We start from the raw sequence: 13,489 nt of genomic DNA, 5'->3' as shown, positions 1-13,489 counted from the left end.
TATAACAAGCCATCCCCAAATCCAGTGGTGAATGACAGTAAGTATTTATTTCTTGGCCATATATTTGTGAGGCATCTAGGGTTGGCGTTGGCTCAGGTGATTCTGCTCCACATAGTTTCATTCTTGGGCCCAGGACAAAGGGGTATCATCTCTCTGGGAGGAGGTCTTCTCATGACAGAGGTTGGAAGCTCTTAGAGAAATGAGCAGAATGACACAATGTCTCTTGAGGCCTGGGTCCAAAAGTGGTGTACTGTGGTTTCCAACTGCATTTCATTGGCCAAAGTGAGTCATAAGACCAAGTTCAGTGTCAGTGGGCAGAGAAATCTATTCCTCCCATGGAGGCTGGGGACGGGGAATGAGTATTTATTAAGTGATAAGCTAATCTTCATAGGAAGGGATACCAGAATTTCTGGTTTCTTGGATCAGAAACCTGAAACACGGTGAGACTGGTGCAATGTCTGTGCCATAGTTCTCAGCTGAACTTAGAGAAAGCGTTTCATACTGATTACCAAAATTGTCATTCACTAAGCTATTTTTTGCATCTCCATGCATATGGTCACCAGATTAGTTATTTCTAGAAGGGACCAGAGTGACTGTCCTACTATCTATGAAATGCCTGGATGGCACTGACTGCGTGGGGTTGATCAGAATGACCCTCAAATCATTTAGATGATGGCTTATGGCACAACTTTGAATATTTTGTCTTTACAACATGAGAGGGTTAAAACCCTTGTTCCTGGGAGGTCAAACCATAACCACATTATGGTATGAAACTATGCCTACATAGAAAACATAATCCATTGTTCAAAGATCAATTCATATTTTCCCAGCTGTCTTGATGACCTGAGAGTCCGGCCTGGTGTCAAAGCCAGTCTGGTCTGGCCGACTTGCCCGGAATAATAGGGGCATATATCATCTCACAGCCTCACAGTGAAGACCGAAGATCCTTTGTGCCTTCGAGAGTTACTCAAAGCCCAGTCTTTGACACTGGCTCCCTCTTTCCTTCTTCACCCTTAAGAAAAGTCAAGGTCAGTGTTGCCCCCCTTTCTTTGACGTCGTGTGTTGGCTGTGCTACTCTTTCTCGGGAAAGGACGTGTCCCACGTTATTCTTCCTGCCATCTGCATGGACTTGGAATCTAAAGACAGGCCAAAAGGGAAGAAGGAATTGACTAGCAGTCACATGACTTTGTGAGTTCCAGAACACAGGGTCTCAGCAGTGCCTTTCCACACAGAATTCCTCCTGAGCCCTGAGGACAAGCCTCCAAGAATGGGCCTGCCCTCTTGAGAAGAGGCATTTTAATTGTTCATTTCTATTCATTGAATGTGTTCCCCAAAGCTTATTTCCTTTTTCTCCTGAGCACACGGGTATTTCCCAGGCTTCCCTGTAGCTCAATGGGGTCACGTGACTGAGTTCTAGGCAGTGGAATGTGGGCTGCTGTGATCTGCATCACCTCAGGCCGGCTGGATACAAACCTCTCGTGCACTTGCCGTGCTCACTTCCTTTTTACCAGCTGGATGTCCTCACGCTGGGCAGCAGGTTAAAGACGCAGAGCTGCCCTCCAACCAGAACACCTACTGTGACCTGCTATATGAGCAAAAAATAAACTTCCATTTTGTTAAGCCGTTGCTATTTTGGGGCTTGTTAGATGATTAGTGTCACACTCATTAATATTTTTAGTCTTCTAATAAGTCTTCTAATAAGTTATAATAGAATAACTTTCCCATGCCTCCAAGGCCTTGCTTGGACACGATGGACCATTTGAGGACCCGAGCATGTCCTTCTCATCTCTAAGGCCGAATGAGTGGCCCCATTATCGAGCCTTACATTTTGTCATTGATGAGGTTGATGGCAGCTAACATTCACTGAGGACTTACTATGTGCCAGGAATTTTGTATACTTTATCCCATTTTAACCTCAACAATCTAGTGACATTTATCATGTTCATTTCACTTTTTTTTTTTTGCCAATTTTAAATACAGTGTTTTGTGTTTTTTTTTGCCAATTTTAAATACAGTTTTTTGTTTTGTTTTGTTTTTTGCCAATTTTAAATACAGTGTTCATTTCACTTTTGAGGAAATCAAAATCAGAGCAGGTAAGTCCTGTGTCAAGAGTACACAGAAACCTAGGGAAGAACTAGGGAAGTCAGAAATAGAGCCCCGCTTAGGGGACTCCAGGGCTTATGTGCTCTCCTAATAGCGGTGCTGAGTTCCCAGCTGGGCAGGTCATTGTCCCCGCTGGCAGATCTTTTTCCAGGCAGCCGTAGGCTCCCGTGTCTGAGGGCCATCTCTGGAAACCAGTGGCCATTTTCACTCCTGAGTGACAAAGCTCTCCATGCACAGCTCAGCCCCGGCCCATCCCTGACTTTCTTGAGAGTCGGACAAAAAGACACTCCTCGTGCTTCCTGCCGCAGTGCTGTTCCTCTTCAGATCACCCCTGTTTGAAGACAGGCCTCCACAAGCCAGCCTGTTCATTAAAAAACCACAGCCCGCCCTTTTGCTCACCCACCCTGGGAGGCCACGGCCACAGGAGAATCTCTCCCATTCTCCCTAATGATGGAGGGACTGATTACCAATTGCACTGCTTTCCAGACTGCTGGAGCCCGCACAGCAGGAAGAACGCCATCAAGGCTGCCACGTCAAAGCATGGACTTTCTGGAACAATGATGAATGGGCTTGAAGAGGCCTGCGTGTACTCTCGCAGCATAATAAGGTGCTGGCTCACAGACTCCCGCCAAGAGGGGCATGGATACTCCCCTGCTGGAATCAGGCCTCCTTTTTCTTCCTCTGGCGAGGGTCTGAGCTCCTGTCACTGTCACTCAACTTTGGTGTCAGTTTCCAGGAAATAGTCAAAGGTAGCTGAGGGTAGCAGTGAGGCCCTGGAAAGCGAGAGGGTGAGAGGGTGGGGTGGCGGTGAGCACAGAGCAGGGCTCCCGGCCAGCTGAGCCCGGACTTGCCAGCATTCCCCAGGGCGGCCATGGTCTGAGCCTGGAGCTGATCCTTTACTTATAACTGAGGGGGTGTAAGGAGTAGTGGTCAGGAGTCCATCAGCCTTGCCCGGAGTGTTCGCTCCATCACTTCCTACTTCTTACTTACTGGACCATAAATTAAAGTTTTAATCTCCGCAAGACTCAGCTTTCAGATCTTGGAAATAATTCCACCCTGAATGGTGAGGACCAATGCCTATAGGCAGAGAGAGTGCTTGGCAAAGTATCAGCTTTTGTGACGTCCATCCAGGCGACTACCTCCTAAGCATAGTTTGGTCGATGATACTATTTGAGAAAATATTAAGGCGCTGGAATAGCACGATGGAGAAGTCCACGGGTGTTCCTGTGGTCCTCCTACTTTGGGGCTAGGATTCAGACAGAGAGGCAAGAGTGACTCTGGGAGCTGCCACCCTTATTCGTCTGTGCTTGGGAGGCTGGAGCTGAAGGGTGAAGGAGTGGGGGGCTGCTGTGCGTTTCCCACATGAAGGGTTAACTGTCCCGTTCAACCACAGTGGCCTGCATCCGTGTACTTCCCCTCCTGGGGCGGCATCCTTCCGAGATGGGAAAGGCTGGAGAGTGTACTACTGGAGAAGAAAGAGAGGCAATGAAGGGGGGGAGGCTGACGACAGAGGCAGTGGGGAGATCACCGTGCCGGTGATGCTGTACATCCTGAGAAGGGGGAGGGGACCGGAATCTGCAGTGGAACCAGAAGGACTGAACTTTGTTATGAGGGAGGACTCCTCTTTCGCCTTATAATGCCCTAGCCCAGGTGATCTCATCTCATGACAATCATGTATTTAAAAAATTCTAAAGTACAGAGAGAAATTCCCATTTTTTTAATGTTCTCAAACAATTAAGAGTGCTTTAGTCTGTCTCTCCACAGAAGCAGACCCTGAGACTAGGATTTAAGAGCAAGAATTTTGGGGGGGGGGGGGAATAATCCTAGGGATTCCAGTGGTGGGGGCTAGGGAAGAGATACAGGTGTGGTAAAGTGAAAACTAAGCAACAGGTTTCCATGTCCTAATCCCTGATGCCTGTGGACGGTAAGTTCAGTGGCAGAGTCATTGAGGATATGATTGCTGAAGGTCTCGAAGTGGGCACATGATCCCGGGTCATCTGGGTGGACCTTAAATGCAGTCACATGGGTCTTTATAAGAAGGAGGCAGAGGGCGGTTTGATGTGAACAGAGAAGGCAGTGTGACCACAATTCAAGGAATCTTAGCAGGCAGCAGAGGCTGGAAAGAGTCTCTCCGAGAGCTTCTAGGAGGACCATAGCCCAGCTGACACCTTCTTCTTGGACTTCTGGGCTCCAGAACAGTGAGAGAATTAATTTCTGTTGTTTTAACCTACCAAGTTTATGCTAATTTGTTACAGCAGACAGGAAACTCATTCAACAGGGAAGGGAGGGCATTATTCGGGGTGTGTGTGTTAATAAACTGGTTTTCTCTGGGGGCAGCTAGGGCCTCATCCCACTGGGGCTCTCTTGGAGCTGTGAGGCCACACCTCTCAGTGGTCCCACCTCAGGGCACGGAAACCAGAGTATCTGGTCATGAAGTCTTCGGTCAATATTTGGTGGCTACTTAGGGACATCAACTCCCTGGAACCCCCGTTGGCTCAGGAACGAGCTCTCTACTAAAGGACACCACCGGACAGAGCAGCTGGTGTGTTCACTCTAGTAAACATTTTCCAGTAGCTTTGCAGTGGGGAGGGCTGAGGATTAGTCTCCTCCTAGTGATTGGTCTCCTCCTAGTGATTGGTCTCGGAGGTCACAATGGACCCTGCTTATGTACGTAATCCAAGTCAGCTGTGATTCAACTCTGTTTTTCTTTCCTAGCGTCTGAAACTCTCACATAGCCAGCAGTCTCTCCCTCTCTTAGCTCAGGACCTCCTCACTCAAATGTACCTGTCCTGTTATCGTGGCTACTTCTAAGTGCTGTCTGGGTCGGGAAAGGGGAAAGTTGGTCAATTCCTATGGGTGAATCCTTTTGGTGCAATCACAATTAGAGTAAGAGGAAAAATAAATGGATTTGGACATAGGATTGTGGAGGTGAATTTCCTTTCTGCCATTCTAGTTACAGGAGAGAACAACACCTGGGCTTGCTGGCGGCCGACTCCCTCCGCTGCCCTTCCTCCTCTGGAGAATGTTTCTCCGTGTTCCAGGTGTGTTTGGGTGATGAACTGAAGACATCCAGGAATATTCATTACCGCTGTAGGGTGCTTTACAGGTTACTACTCAGTTTTAGAATCCGTGTTTCTGTGACTTCTTATGATGAGAGGATAAGGATGATATTATAATCATATTAGCCATCTTAAACCATGAACTATTATGTCACTAATTATTACCAACAAAATCCACTTTACAGCAGAGGAAACTGAAGCTTGTGGTCTTGCTACTTAGGTGTGTTCTGTAGACCAGCAGCATCAACATCACCTGGGAGCTTGTTAAGAATGCGGACTCCCAGCATGGCTTCCCTGGCTCCTCCCTCCTCCCATCACAGCCCCGAGTCCCAAGACCCACCGAAACTACACTTTGGCCCTGTTCCCAGCTGGCTCACTGAATCTGAGAAGTGCTGATATGGGATATCTGGGTGGTCTGGTTGGTTAAGCATCTGACTCTTGATTTCGGCTCAACTCATAATCTCAGGGTCATAGGATCGAGCCCCCCATGGGGCTCCCCACTTCACAGGGAGTCTGCTTGAGACTCTCTCTCCCTCTCCCTCTGACCCTCCGTGTGCTCACCCTCAAATAAATAAATCTTAAAATAATAAAAAAGAAAGCTAACATTTTCATGCTAACTGAGGCTTGGCCCTCTCTGTGACTCTGTCAATCTGGGGTCTTCTTTGCAGGTTCGAGATGAGGGAATGAGGTGACCAGAAGTAGAAGATACCTCTATCTTCAAGAGGTCTCTTCTGGGGGATGCCCGAGAATGGTCCAGCAGGCAAGCCTCTCTGACCTTCCCACTCTTTTTTTTCTCCAAGTTGGTAGAAGAGGACTTTTTTACTGTTGGCCTCCAATTGCCAGCCCTCTGAAATTGTGTATTAGAAGGTGGGAAGTTGCCACGTGGCATTGTGGGGGTGAGGAAGGATAAAGCCACCTTCTAATTTTTTACTGGGGGGGGCAAGAACTTAGAGTCTTTTATCAGTAATCTGCTTCCTCTGGTAAACTCCCTCTGCCCTCTTCCCCTCTGTCCTGAGTCTCTGAGGGGAAGGGGACTATGCTTTGCTCAGATTTGGAAACCCCTTGCTACCCGTCTTGGCCCCCTCTCTGGTAGTGCCTGTCAGACATTCTGCTCCCTCAGCCTTCCCAGGCTCCAAATAATCCCCTGTGTTTTTCCCATCAGCTCTTTTGAATTCTCTTGCTCATGTAACATCGAGGAGAAGAGCTGTGTTGTTATGCCAGAGCCAGCTTCTCCCATGAGTCTTTGTCACACAAATAAAATAGATGTTTGCCTTTGTTCCTTGTGCTCTACTTTTTTACACTCCCCAGCACAGGCTTTTAACAGAGTTTATTAGAAATGGGAAAGAAAGCCGCTAACGGCAGCAAAGGGCTCCTGTGCTTTCTTCTGATTCTAGCGCCTGCTCTCCCTGGTGCCTCTGTTTTCCATAATGAATGTCACGGGGAGATGGGGAGATCAGTGGGGACTGATAAGTGCACTCCATTATTGCATTTAGCTTTTGGGAGCTTGCAAGGGGTGCCGACCCCTGAGATCCTGTGCTGGGACAAGAAAAAGCACTTCTTTGTGGCCCTTCCACGTCCTTTACCCCATCCAGAGGGAGGCTGCTTTTGTTATAGGGCAGAGGAGCTTCAGTAAGCAAGCCCTTGGAGTCCTCATGCTTGGGTCACTGGTTCTGGTTCTGCCACCAATACACCATGAAACATGGCCACATGACCAAGCTTCCTGGGCTACACTCTCCTTCTGTGTGGAGCGGACCTATAAACTTGTGCTTCCCAGTGTTAAGATCTTCTTCCTTGGATAAAGCCAGAAATGTCTCACTCCCCTCGTTGACTGCATGGTGCCCACCGTGATTGCTTTCCCATGGTTTCTCAAGGATCAAGGCTACCCTGATTTGATGGGATAAGAGGCCGACATACGAGCACTTGGTAAACTGTGAAGCGCTGTGCCCATTTGTCGATGCCGTTGTCCTTGGGTCTGCCAGCGTAGTAGCCGGGCTATCGTGGGGTGTTAAGGGGGGAAAGTGAAGGAAGCTGGGAAGGTTTTTCTGTGGGTCTGGTGAGAAGCTATTGATGAGGGAATCCACGGTGCGGGGGAATGGGTGATATGGAAGGGGAAGACTGAGGGAAGTGGTAAGAAAATAGGGCCGACAGTGTGTTGGAGATAATGATTATCTCAATCCGTTTGGGCTGCTTTAACAAAACACCACAGACTGAGTGGCTTGGGAACAACAGAAATGTATTCCTTGCAGCTCTAGAAGTCTGAGATCATGGTCGCCGCTTGGTTGGGTGAGGGCTGTCTTTCCGCTGCACTCCGCTTGCTGTGTCCTCACATGCTAGAAGGGGTAAGCGCGCTCTGGAGAGTCTCTTTCACAAGGGTACCCTCCTACTTGTGAGGCTCCACCCCACAGTGACCATGACCTGACCACCTCCCACCTCCTAATATGGTAGGCAGGGACATTCAACCTGTGTCCTTTGGACAGGTCATAAACATTCTATTGATCGCAATGAGTATAAAGTGCCTGGCATTCTTCTTAGGGTTTCCATTTGGATTTCACCCCTGCTCCCTCATCTCGGAACCTGAGCGTCTGCCCTATTTCAATCATCAGTAAGATCACCACTTTCCTTGATAAACACATTCTACATTTACTAATATAGCCTAATGTTGCCGCGGATGTTCTTTGGTCTGTTTGTGTCAGTTGTGTTTAACTTCGGACCATCTGAGCTTAGGGTCAGCCAGAGCAGCTACATCTTTTCTCTCCTAAGAGGATGCCAAGGTGGCTTTCACTGATTCTCCACTATAAATACATAGTTTTAAGAGAAGAGTTTTGCTCTAGTAAATAATGACATTTTTAATAATTTAAAATGTTGCAGCTTAGGCAGACATGATGGGTAAGCGTCTAGCCAGGTGGACCAATCATTGTAGGGAGCCTGGGGACTTAAAATGGGAATGGCGGAGTGGTGACCAGAGGTAGAGAGAAAAGGAAAAGGTCAGATGGTAAATGTGGGATCCAGCCTCCTTGATGTCCTCTAGAAAACCTGGGTGCCTGGTATTTACACCCTTGTGTGATCTCCTCCCATGATGACTTCGAGGGCCGGTCAAGTAGGTGGTCCTTAGAGTTTGTGACTTCAGAGGCCAGGTCAAAAAAGGCATTGCAGTTTCTACCCTGGCCTCTTGGATCTCTCATTCTGGAGAAGCCAGTCACCATGACATGAGGAAGCTCAAGCAGCCCTGTGGAGAGGTCCAGGTGTATAAGACCTGTGCCCCCTGCTGACAGTCAGCACTAATTTCCCAGCTGCATGCAAGAACCACTTTGAATGAAGATTCTCCAATCACAGTCAAGCCTTCAGATGACAAGAGTCCTGATCCATCTCTGATCCCTAGTAGAGATCTGAAAGTCAGAGTTGCCCAGCTAAGCTGCTCCTGAATTCCTATGAGTGACAATAAATGTTTGCTGTTGTTTGACGTCACTGAGTTTTGGGGCAGCAACAGGTAAATAGTCAGGGGGTAAAAGCTTGATGCCAGAGAGAGCAGAGAGTCAAAGCTACAGAAGGCAGTTTTTGTTTTTAATCTGGGAAGTAAAACTTTTTGCAAAAAATGAAGACTGATTTTTTTTTTTAAGCAAAACTTTGTAGTTTATGAGAACTGCATTGCAGGGAGGAGGAGAGAGTACTCGCCACTCAGAGACCTGGGACTGTCACAACCCAGATCCTGAGTACATCAAATTATAAGCTTAAAAATCCACATATACCACCAAAGACCCCTGGGGGCCCTGCCTTGAGCTATCAGGGGAGAAGGGTTCTTTTTTTTTTTTAATATTTTATTTATTTATTTGACAGAGAGGTCACAAGTAGGCAGAGAGGCACGCAGAGAGAGAGGGAGAAACAGGCTCCCCACTGAGCAGAGAGCCCGATGTGGGGCTCGATCCCAGGACCCTGAGATCATGACCTGAGCCGAAGGCAGAGGCTTAAACCACTGAGCCACCCAGGCGCCCCAGGGGGAGAAGGGTTCTTGTGACATTTGTGGGGGAAGACGAGGCCTCATGATGCTTAGCAGAGGAGAGAATGGTGGTCCTTGCCATAAGTCAGCGAACATCAGAAAGGCTCTTTGAACAGCATATAGATAACGTTTCTTTTAAAGAAGTCACTATATTTGTCCAGTGAAACATGCAGTTGGCTAAATGGGTGCTAGCACTTTTCCCAGAGAGTTAAGTTTTGAAGATCTATAAAGGGGTCATGGAGTGGGCTGAGTGGAGTAAAACACTCTGGTTCTCTTGTGAGTCGAGATTTTTCAGTTTTGGAATATGTGCTGTGACGTTCAGTTGACTGTGGATTGTCAACAGCGTGAGGACAGAAATAAAAGGCAGACCATAAGGATCAGGAGCTGGGCAGAGCTCTGGTGGTCAGGGCCAGGGCCAGGGCTGGGGACCAAGTGAGAACATGACAGTTGTCACAAACACGGCTGCTCAGATATTTTTAGAGGGACTACTAAGTCTCTGTGACTGGGATGAGCTATACCCTCCTCCATCTGGAATTCTTAGAACTTATCTTTCAAAGTTCCGGGAATAATAGGGCTCTGTTTGTGTTTCTCTAGCACCGGGGTATATGGAGAAATCCACGGATTGGGCCAGGATGAGGCCACACATGTCAGGCAGTGAAGAGGCTGGTCTTTGCCCTGAGAGACCCTCACCACGCAGGCAGCCCGGGGTGGGTTCTCACTTTCCTTCAGAGAAGGCATGTATGGATGTACCTCTGCCGTCCAGATGGCCCGGGAGGAGTTAAAAAAAAAAAGATGGCCCGGGAGGACCGGCTGGAGGGCACCCATCACAGCTGATGGCACTGAGAATTACTGTTATTTTCAAGACATTAAGACATGAATTTCAAGACATTAAGACATGTTATATTTTCCATAAGATGGACTTGTTGATAGTATATATGTTTTTAATTTAAAATAAAATGCAACCAACTGAGGAAATTAGAGAATTTTTAAAAGGAAATAAAGCCTTCATCCAATAACTCAAAAATATAGGTCCTTTTTCTATCTCTCATTGACAAATAATATGACCACAAAAGAGGTATGGCCTCGTCAGGAGAGATTCGATTGCAAGAGCCAAAATCCCACTTGAAACAAAAAAACAAGAAAACCAAAACAAAAGCAAGACCAAAACCAAAAGAAAGAAAAGAGATTGATCACATGTTTCCATGGGACATTAACTGGACTGAGCACTCATCTTCCAATCTCCATGTTTCTTGGTTCAGAATCAGGTTGGCAAGAGCAGTTCAGGATCCTTCCTGAACAGGTAGGGTAGGATAGCTTGGTGGTAGGACCTACCTTTGTGGGTGGGTTAGGGTCATTATCAGAGAGGAGGGCGATGAAATAAACATGTGTAACACAAACTTCCATTCCTAGTGGGGAGCACTGGTTGGCTCATAACCGTGTACATACTGAGTGGTTATAAGAAATACGAGGCTATGAAGTTGGCAGGTTTAAAAAACAAAAACGAAGGAAAGAAGAAAGGGAGGGAGAGAGAGAAAAAGAAAATTATCAGAAGTATTCAGTAATCGTGATACACTAAAAAATTATTTGTTGTTCTTTTGAAATACAAATTTAACTGAGTATCGTGTGTCCGATCTGGCAACCCTACTCAAAGGTTGTCTTTCTTTATTGGAACTGTCATGGAGAAGGACTTGAGAGGATCTAAACTGAGTCTCAAACTAAATTTTCCATGCCCCAGAGCTACCTGTGTCCATGTTCTGTTTCTTCTCTGTGATCTGTTTTCATTTTCAGGAGAGGGAACCTGGCGTGATGTAAGAAGCAGAACATCTGGCTTGGAGGTCCGAGTCTGTCCCTTAGGAATGGGGTGGTGCTGGACAGGTCCTTGATTCTGAGGTGCCTTGGTTTCCTCATCTGGCAAACTTGGATAGTCTTGCCTATTTCAGAACATTGCTATTCGGAAATGAGATCATGAAGGTAAAGTTAGCAGGTTACCGGCCACGTAGTATGTGCCCAGCTGTTGTGTATCCTGCCTTCCCTTTTCCTCCTCATTGTGTGAACGGAAATGCCAGTGTCTGTTATTATGTACTGAATAGCTGTGCATTGTTTATGTGCCAGCTATGGTGGGATAATGTGTTGTACAAGCGTTGTCCCATTTAATTCAAGCAACAATCGGGTGAGAGCGCTATTTTCATTCCCGATTTACCGAGGATGAAAATGGGGCTCGGGCTGGTCCAAGAGTGGTCCGGGGACACAAGTCTTCAAACGAGGGAACTGGGATGTCACCCAGGTCTGTAGGTCTCAAGAGTGCGTGCTTTCAGCTTCCACTCGGATCCTTTCATTGTATGCATAGAGCACACGTCCCATCGGGTGGCCCAGAGAGCATTTGCAGAGCGGGAGCTGCCCTCTGTCTGAGCAAGGTTGAAGTGGCTAAGCACTCACTTCCGTTATACGTGTGGGTTCACGCGGTCACGGGTTTCCTTCTGAGCACTGAGGAAGAAGTGTTCATTGAGACCAAGGCCTCCCTCCCAGAATTTCCACCCCAGTTAGGAAACAGAGACAAGAACACAAGGCATCGTGCCATGGTATGCGGTAAAAAGAAAAAGAAACAAAGAAGTGACAGGTGTGACTTGGGGCTGGGAAGCAAAGAGAGATTTTAAGAGGATGTTCATGGAAGTCTTCTCTGAGGAGGTGAGATGTGAGCCAAGACCTAAAGAACGCCCAGGAGGTTAGGGGCAGAAGGTGTGGGAAGCGTGAACACTGGGACTAGAGTTGGGGCTGCTGGAGCTCAGGAGGGAGGCCGGCGTGAGACGCGGTGTGCGGAGGAGGGAGCAGGAGGAGGAGGTCAGACCCTCGCAAGGAGCTGGGGATTTGCCCCTCAGTGATGGAAGTCGTCCGCTGGCAGGGGGCTGTTCCTCCTAAGTCATCTGCTGGCAGGGGGCTGTTCCTCTCGTGACCCACAGCGCCAGCCGGCTCCAGGAGAAAGGCCCCCTGTCTCCGAGCAGCGGCCGCGCCTGCACGGGGAAACCAATCATGCCACTTATCGCCCCAGTTTGAAAAGTAATTGCAGACATATGTGTAAAGGGCAGGGCAATCTTTTCTGCCAATTATGTGCCCTGCTATTAGGCGATTAGAAGCTGGTAAAGTCACAGTGTGAGGGATTAGCGGCACAAGCCCCTTTCCCGGCACCTCTGCATTTCTGCTTCTCCCAAGGCTGCTGCTTCCCTCCCCAGGTACTGGTCTTAGTTTGACCAGGTGCCTCCCCCCAGTTATGTCCCCTAAACACACTTGTTTTTGTCTATAAAAGAAAAGGAAAACCTGCAAGAACCCCTTCCAAAACAGCAGTTGAAAAACAAGACAGGGTCGGCTTGCCTACGGGATTGCAAGCTTGGATTTATAGCAATACTTGGGAAGAGTGTTCGGTCTCTCGTATTTCCAAAGCTGCTTATCAAGCAGCCCGGGCTGGTCCTTATTGCCCTGTCATGCACATGCCACCTTTATTGTTTTCTTTGGCTTTCATGCCTGTGCACATCTGCCCATTTCTTTGAGCCTTTTGTTCACTAATCCACCTGTCCTTTCATTCTCCAAGCCATTATGGAATTGAAACACCTATTTGAAACTGCCTGGCAAAGTCCAGTGGTTAAGAGCTTAGGGTCAAACAGTCCTGAAGTCAAATCCCAGCTCAGGTCCTCTAGTTATTTTTACAGTCAGTTTTTTCGTCTGCAAAACAGGGACAGTGGCAGGATGGGGCTTTTAGTCCTTTTAACCCTCTTTCTGCATCCTTGTGCTCAGCCCTAGTGAGGAGGGGACTTGTAGCCCAGCACCTCATTCAGTTACGGAGTGACAGGGGTCAAGGGCTGTGAGAGGACATGGGTTAGTTTTCGGGTGTCCCACTCTAGAGGTGGAGATCTAACGGCAGGGCAGCTCTTGTGGACGTGGGGCAGGGAGGAGGACGGACCGTTAGTAACCGGAAGAAGGTGGAAGCTTGGGAGGAAAGAATGGGGGAGGGCAAGCCGAAGGAAGGGAGCGGAAACAAGACAAGAGGGCTTCCAGACATGCACCTGAAAGAGTCTCTACCAGCTAAGCTAGCCTATACTGGGGCTACTGTGCAACTTGGTTGGGTAAGGGAGTAATTTCAGAAACCAGACCGCTTGGGGTCAAGTCCTGGCTCTGCCTCTGCCTCTTGTTAGCTACGGAACCTCAGGCAAGGCACTGACCCCCTCGGTGCCTCATTGTCTCATCTAAGGCAAGATTCTAAGTAAGGGACATGCCTCCTAGGGTGGCTGGGAGGATTTAATGAGGGCGCACAGGCAGAATGCTTAGAGTGATGACCAGCACA

Source organism: Meles meles, chromosome 19, assembly GCF_922984935.1.
Source record: "Meles meles chromosome 19, mMelMel3.1 paternal haplotype, whole genome shotgun sequence".
Lineage (NCBI taxonomy): Eukaryota > Metazoa > Chordata > Mammalia > Carnivora > Mustelidae > Meles > Meles meles.
This window is presented reverse-complemented; position numbering follows the sequence as displayed.